The 7,777-nt window shown below is 43.5% G+C and overlaps 1 non-coding gene across 1 annotated transcript; it reads left to right on the forward strand.

Annotated features, from left to right (window-relative positions):
- Nucleotides 1–1,276: 1,276 nt before the first annotated feature.
- On the forward strand, nt 1,277–1,379 carry LOC147104443 (U6 spliceosomal RNA). Its single transcript, XR_015072598.1, has one exon. It is a non-coding gene; the product is annotated as a U6 spliceosomal RNA (small nuclear RNA).
- Nucleotides 1,380–7,777: the final 6,398 nt, after the last annotated feature.

The raw sequence follows: 7,777 nt of genomic DNA on the forward strand, positions 1-7,777 counted from the left end.
GTTCTTAAATAAATGATAATCTAGCCTAAATTACACCGCAACAGTAACATTTTCTGCAGCTTGATAAAAAGATAACTAATTTTAGTTGATATCTGAGAAATGGGTGAATATTTATAGATATTTCTTGGTTACGTTTGCTACCATCTGCTTGGAGCCTGTTTTGTGTCAGATGTGTCAGGGACCTCTATAGTTCACTCTTGTGTACTCTTTACCTTATATCGCTTCTAGCTTGTTTGAAATGGAAGATGAAAAGCTGTCTCCAAAGATGGCATTGTTGCTGTTTTGTGTCAAAACTGACTCCTCTCAGTTCTGGACGATTCCTTAGTTCCTTCCCATCATTCACTTTTGATATATGCACCCGCCATGGTGCTGATTCTGTGATCGTTGTATAGCCGGATGATAACAGTAAATATATTCCCTGTAAGTGGAGAACAGTGCATCATATATGGGAAAGTTCTGTACCCTGTCACATATGAGCTGTCAAGCTATCAATGATATGGAGATAAGCACTTCTCATTGGCCTCCTAAACTGAAGCATTTTGAATTGGATTTGAGTATAACCTGCCAGTCAATCACAATTCTTTAAAAATCCCACCTGTCACTTGCTTTAAAATGGAAATTGATGCTGTTACATTATAATGGTGGTTTTATCTCCAATTTTCTCCCTCCTTTCCTTAAAGCAATGAACTATGTTAGAGTAGAAGGGTCTGATTGTACAAACTAGGACGCAGTGTTTGGTGCAAAATGAGCACATATTGGGTATTTCGGCTATGAGTCCTCACCCAAACTCTCAATATGTACCCACATCACATGAGGCCCTACTCCAGGACTGCTAGTTAAAGTCTACGCTACAGTCCATGGATGCTGCAAACTGGTAGTACTTCATGTAGGTGGTCATTCTTCATGGGTGACCCTAGATGGTGAACGTTGGCAGACTCTTTGCTCTGCAGTACAATTGAGTTAAATTCTGTCCTCCTCCAAAGTTCACATGTTTGCTTTTCTATCAGGGGTCTCCAGAGAGTGATTAGGAGTAGAAACCTGGATGAATTTTCCCTTTCTTGGTCTAGGGATGTTGAAACCAGTTATCAATGCTTCAACCGAGATCAGATAGCTCAGCACAGATCGGAGATTGAACCTGAGATCTTTCTGGAGCTAATCTCACTTTTAATCACTTCAGAATCTGAAAACTTTACACTGTTTATATCAGTCATTGGCAGATTATCAGTGATAGAAGAACAAACAAAATTTGCTGAAGAGACACATATACTAAGTAGATGTGCTTCAGCAGCACATATACTAAAATTGGAACGATACAGAGAAGATTAGCATGGCCCCTGCACAAGGATGACACACAAATTGGTGAAGCGTTCCATATTCCAGTATGAGTTGGACAGGTTGGGTGATTGGACAGATGCATGGTAGATGCAGTATAATGTGAATAAATGTGAGGTTATCCACTTTGGTGGCAAAAGCAGGAGTAGATTATTATCTGAACGGCAATAGATTGGGAGAAGGGGAAGTGCAACGAGACCTGGGTGTCCTTGTGCATCAGTCGCTGAAGGTAAGCATGCAGGTGCAGCAGACGGTTAAGAAGGCAAATGGTATGTTGGCCTTCGTAGCGAGAGGATTCGAGTACAGGAGCAAGGATGTCTTGCTGCAGTTGTACAGGGCCTTGGTGAGACCACAGCTTGAGTATTGTGTGCAGTTTTGGTTGTCTTATCTGAGGAAGGATGTTCTTGCCATGGAGGGAGTGCAGCGAAGATTCACCAGGCTGATACCTGGGATGGCAGGAATGACGTATGAGGAGAGATTGGGTTGATTGGGCTTATACTCGCTGGAGTTTAGAAGAATGAGGGGATCTCATTGAAACTTATAAAATTCTAACAGGACTAGACAGACTAGATGCAGGAAGGATGTTCTCAATGGTGGGGGTGTCCAGAACCAGGGGTCACAATCTAAAGATAAGGGGTAAGCCATTTAGGACAGAGATGAGAAGGAATTTTTTCACCCAGAGAGTGGTGAACCTGTGGAATTCTCTACCACAGAAGGCAGTTGAGGCCAATTCATTAAATATATTCAAGAAGGAGTTAGATATATTTCTTAAGGCTAAAGGGATCAAGGGATATGGGGAGAAAGCAGGGACAGGGTACTGAATTTGGATGATCAGCCATGATCTCATTAAATGGCGGAGCAGACTCGAGGGGCTGAATGGCCTACTTCTGCTCCTATCTTCTATGTTTCTATGTTAACAGATTGGTCGGCATCTGAACAGAGAAAAGATAAGTTAACATTTCAGATAGAAACCTTCAAAGTCTCATGCAGGGTCTCTACCAAAAGGTTAAACCAGCTTTTCCATTTTTAGATATTAATGGACTTGCTGTGTATTTTCAGCATTTTCTAAACGCATTTAAGAATTGCAGTTTTATAAATGACTACACACATTAATTGGATGTCACATAGGGTGAGAATCAGAATTTCAATTCTAAGCCAACAGCTACCAATATGATTATTTTTCTCATCAATATTCCAAACCTATTGACGAACTCCATAGTCCACTGCAACATTTTAACATGTTCTATTCTTAATTATCTTGCATTTCTTTTCTTTAAAAAAAAATTCTATTCATTGTTGTTTTCCTTACATCTTAATAAAGCAGGCTTTTATTGTTTGATACCTCCTACTTCTGGTAGCTCTTGCATGATCCCACAGACATGTCAATTGGCAATGAGACAGTGACAGAGATATTGGGGTAGATTGTTCAACTTGCCGTTCGGGTGTGAGACTGATGTTGCTGAGGCCCATTATAGAAACTGCCCAATTTATATTTTATTTTCATTGCTCTAAATTCATTGAGAGCTTGTGCCCCACAGTGTATAAGATACATCATTGCTGTAGGTGCGGGTTTCGACTCAAAAAACAGCCCTGTCGCTGCCGGACTTGTATCAGTCCTGGCTCGTAATTGTAGCAGATCGTGTGATTCAGTTGCAGTTTTTATCTAATCCTCCAGTACAAATGGGGCAAAGTGTTCTCCAGTAAAATTTGCTAGCACTTTATATAAAAAGTAAAAATTGCAAAACAAAGAAGATAAGATGTGTAGACTGTAATGTGAGACTATTATAAATTAAATCCTTTGAAGTTGGCTCAAAATCAGCTCATTATTCCAGACTTTGATGTTTTGCAATCATACATTCATAGCTTATCAGGAAGAATGTCTGCCGATTTACTGTAATACTAGGCTTATCTATTTTTATTAATATGCGCTGAATATTAGCGTAAAGCTGAAGGTAGTTATTACGGTGTATACTTCAATTAAGATCATTTTGAATTCCTGCCTACGTGCGTCAAATACAAAACACTGTCCTGTCGATCCTTCCAAAATTATCTAAGAAGTTTAGCAATTTCGGGAACTGTTTTTCTGCATCTTAAAGTGACTTGGAAAATAATGTTTTGCCCTTATTTTCTACCCTCCTCCACGGAAGGGTGTGGGGCATAGTTCCATGACACTGTCCAGTGGTACCTAGCCTAATGCCAGGGTTCGAGCACACAATCTGGGCCGACACTCCAGCGCCGTTCTGAGGGAGTGCTGCGTTGTTGGAGGTACTTTCTTTCGGATGAGAAATGAAAGCAAGGTCCTGTTAAAGAGGGGTGATTGTACAATGGCTCACAGCACCTGAGGCGGTGTAAATGGCAAGAATGGGTGAGCAGCACTCTGGAGTCTGTTTGCCCTGCATTCTGTTCCCTCTGGGAGGGCTTGGAGCTCTGAATGAGTGAAGTTATGCATTCTTCTCTGGCTTCATGACATGCCCTGCTAACCCTCTGGTCACAGGTAGTGCTAGAGTGCTCATAATTCTGTACAAGTGTAATATAATATTGCCAGACATGCAGTGAAGTTATTGGAGAGCAAAATGAAAGAGCCAAGCACTGTTGTACGCCAGTCTGTTGCTGGAGCGTGCAGGCTTTTTGAAGGCTGCACGGAAGTATCCAGGTAGTTCAGCTACTTACACCTATTAGACACTAGTTTTACACCAATGCCTGCACCAATGGAATGCAGGGCTTCATTTTCACATAAAAATTCCATGTTAATTAATGCTAACAAGGGGCCATACAAATTTCCACTTTGCATGTTGGGAATGTGCTCAGTGTTTTTGATGCCATATAAAATGGGCTTAGATAGTGACTAGATTCTGCTCTGAAGGCAGTCAGAATTTAAAGGAGAACAGAGCAATTCGGATTATTATTTTTTGAGGCTGCAATATGATCCTGGCCCAGAATTAGCTGGTGCAGAGCATCTTGTGGTGTGCCCCGTTAGTTCGATATTTTTCCCCCTCACCCTTCAGCTTGAAAATTTATTGCGTCGCAACTTGCTGGAAGCGCGAGCTGATAATGCCGAAGTCAATGGGGCATCTGGGACCTTGGTAAACAACGGGACCTACAGTCTATCTCTTCAACTAATGAAATTTAACTGTTGAGAAAGAAACAGAGGAACGACTGTGAAGGAACTAGTGTGAATTAGAGTCAAATTAGATACAGAAAGAGAAATACAGAGATGAAAGGAAGATTCAATTGAGAGAGAAAAATGAGACAGAAAGGAAAAGTACAAAAAAAATTTAATTTTAAATTTAGAAAACCTCTAAGAACAATTTAGTACATGTAGGAATGAGACTCCAGTTTCAATTGTTCCCTTTCTGGGCCAAAGAGGTTGAGTGGCATTGCGATAAGATAAACCTCATCATTCTTTATGCTGTTAGGTATGTAGGGGGGCATCTTTTACCTGGTTTATGGTAATTTACCTTCCTTTACCTGGTTTACGGTAATTTACCTGGTCAAGCAGCTTTTTGCTGCTGCACTCTGACCAACCCCAAACAGCGGTTTCGAATCGCTAAACCCACCCTTCCAGTTCTGACTGGAGGAACTTATAATTAATGATATATTAAAACGGACAAAATGGCCTGGATGCGAGAAAATGAAACTTTATTAACTAAAGAAAACTACACCACATGATTTTAGTACAACAGTTAAAATTGCTTAACAGGGGAAGGCAGACGGCAAAAACGAGGGATAAATGGCTACAATGTAAGTCTTACAATCTTAGCAATTTCCCTTAAATTACCCCCCCTCTAACTCCTAACTAGATTGCCTTGCTGAGGAGTCAGAAACCTGCTCACCTGCGGTCCAAAGAGTGAGAGAGAGAGAGAGGAGCTCACCTGCAGTCCAAGGAATAAGAGAGAGATATGCTTCTGAGAAGCTATCTTTATATCCTGGGAGCTCCTGCTGTTTTGGCGCTGAAAAGGTCTGTGTGCAAATTCGTGCTGAAAAGTTCGAATACACAAGAGAAAGGCCATGATTGGCTGATTCAAACGGGCTATTTCCCAGTGGCCAAACTGCTCCCATTGTCTGGAATGGGTGATTCAAACCCATTCAGTTTAAACTGTTCCCTTCCTCAGTTTGAGTGTCCTTTTCAAAAGTCTGGGCTGAGCCTTCGAACCATCTCCATTCACCCTGATGGGTTTTGAATGGGGCTGTATTACTATGTAAACAGAAACCCATTCATTGTGGTCACTCGAAACCGCAGCCTGAAGTGGTTTAATCCCTTATGTAAACAAGGTAGCAGTTTCCTGTAAACAAACATCGATTGTCTCTGAAGAGAAGGGAAACTCCCTTTTTTTGATTGACTGAATTTGACTGCCATTGCCTCCCCTTTTCACAGACATACACGCCTTTGTCCTTGGCCATGCTTTCTGACGGCCATTTTTATCCCTTTGCAATTTACACAGTTCAAAACTCGAGTGCATTTTTAAAATAAAATGTGCTGTCTTAAAGTGTGCAAATATTTCCACGAAGTTCCTCGATTCCGGTGTTGTCTCCACGTGCTGCCCAATTCAACGCAGCCCTCCTGCGATTCTGGCTATGTTTAAAACATTGTCCAACCCAGAGGCAATTTCCACGATGTAGATTAATATTTCCCGATCTTTGGGGACTGAGGGGGTTTTTGTGAACCCCTACATTCCGCCCTTTGGATACTTCCAACTTGCTTGTAGTATCCACTTGAAGAAAGTGAGCAAAATTTTCTGAACCCCCGACAAACAACCATCCCCTGTATTTACCTATAGCTACCTGTCACTGATCCCCCGACCCATCTATTCCCATTAAATCCGAGAAAAACCATGGTACGGTAGGCATCTACAGATACATCAACTACAAAATGTTACAACAAGGGGTCTCATACCCCTGCACCACTTGTTACATTATAGCATATTACAAAATGTTGCAATCTGGGTTATACAATGTAATCAAAATGATTCCAAGCACGGAGAGGGTCCTACGCCTCTGCACCACTTGGAACTGTAAAACAAGATACAAAAATCTCCATTAAACATTTGAAACAAAATGCTGAAACATTTGAAACAAAATGCTGAAATAAACCCCAGCCATCACGTGCCAATGATGCGTCGTGAAATTCGAGTGGGTATTGCTCCTCCCACCTGGGCAGTAAATGTTCCTTCCACCCCCTTTTAATGGTCTTAAACTTTTAAGACATACAGAATGGATTTTACAGAACAGTCTGATCCGCCAGCCCCGAGCCGTTCCCTTGTCCCTTTGTGGAGGCGGGGTACCCCTCACGTTTCACAGACTGAGACCGGAGAGTATAGGATCGCGACTCCCAGTCCCTCCCCCTCCCGTCTTCCCTCGACTGGCTGGAGAAAATGATGGGTGCCTGTGTGGCGGCTCTCACTGGCCCCACACTCAAACTTGGATCCCAGATCCAGCCACCCACTCATCCTCCCCAGCCACACTTACACTCTAACTTTGCCTGTGGGCCCCCGGGTGAGTTCCTCCCTTCCCCGAATGCACCCACGCGACTCTTGGGTCTCCCCCTCCCCTTTACAATCTTTCCTGGGCCATCACCACCCACTCCCGGGTAACGCGTCCCTATCTGACAAGGCGCCCGCGCTTCCCCACCATGACTCCTGAATAGCAAGGTCTCCCGCAAGTGAACTTCGGTCAGGATAGTGCTGGGTTGGGGACCATGTCCCACCCAGCTGGGGCCATCTCTTCCACGTAGGATGAGTAGGCAAGTTCCTCTGGACCCTGTCCGGTTTCCCGAAGGTCGCTGCGGGGTCTCCTCCTGGATTTGTCCAGTGGCGAGGTGATCCCCAACATTCTGTAAATCTTCATTCGATGCCCAGCTCAGGCTGGGCGAACAGGGCTGCTCCTTTGTCCACTCTCCTGTAAAAAACTCAAAAGGACATGCAGCCAGGTCTCTCACTGACCTGCTGCCTTAGGTGGAGACATGGTCGGGTCCCTCGACCTCGGACCAAAATACAAACATTTGCCACACTTATAAACTTTAAAACTACTAGTTATATCAAAACTTAAAATTCAAACACCTTAAAAACCAGCTATATACATTAGTTACTTAACACAAAGCTATAATACAAATGCCGCCCGTCTCCGGACGGCCAGGCTAATCTCTGGTGTCACTGTCACAGATTACTTCTGCCTGCAGCGAAGCTGGACTGATTCCAGCTTCTGGTCCCTGGCAGCTTATGGCTGCTGATTGGAGACCTCTGCCCTTTGGCTTCTCCCTGGTTCGGGAGACCACCCTACTCCACTGTAAAGTGGGTGACCATGCTTTCTTGGGCTGGGGCACCCAAAGAGACCTTCTGAGGGGCGTCTCTGTGGGGGAAACTTTGGCTGATGGACCCTGAGCCTGGGTCATAGCCCTAGCTGGGAACCTTCTCCGGGTTTGTCTCCTTTTCCCTACCCACTCTGGTAC

The sequence above is a fragment of the Somniosus microcephalus genome, chromosome 19 (assembly GCF_052327205.1).
Source record: "Somniosus microcephalus isolate GS21.2 chromosome 19, FLI_Smic_1.0, whole genome shotgun sequence".
Classification (NCBI taxonomy): Eukaryota; Metazoa; Chordata; class Chondrichthyes; order Squaliformes; family Somniosidae; genus Somniosus; species Somniosus microcephalus.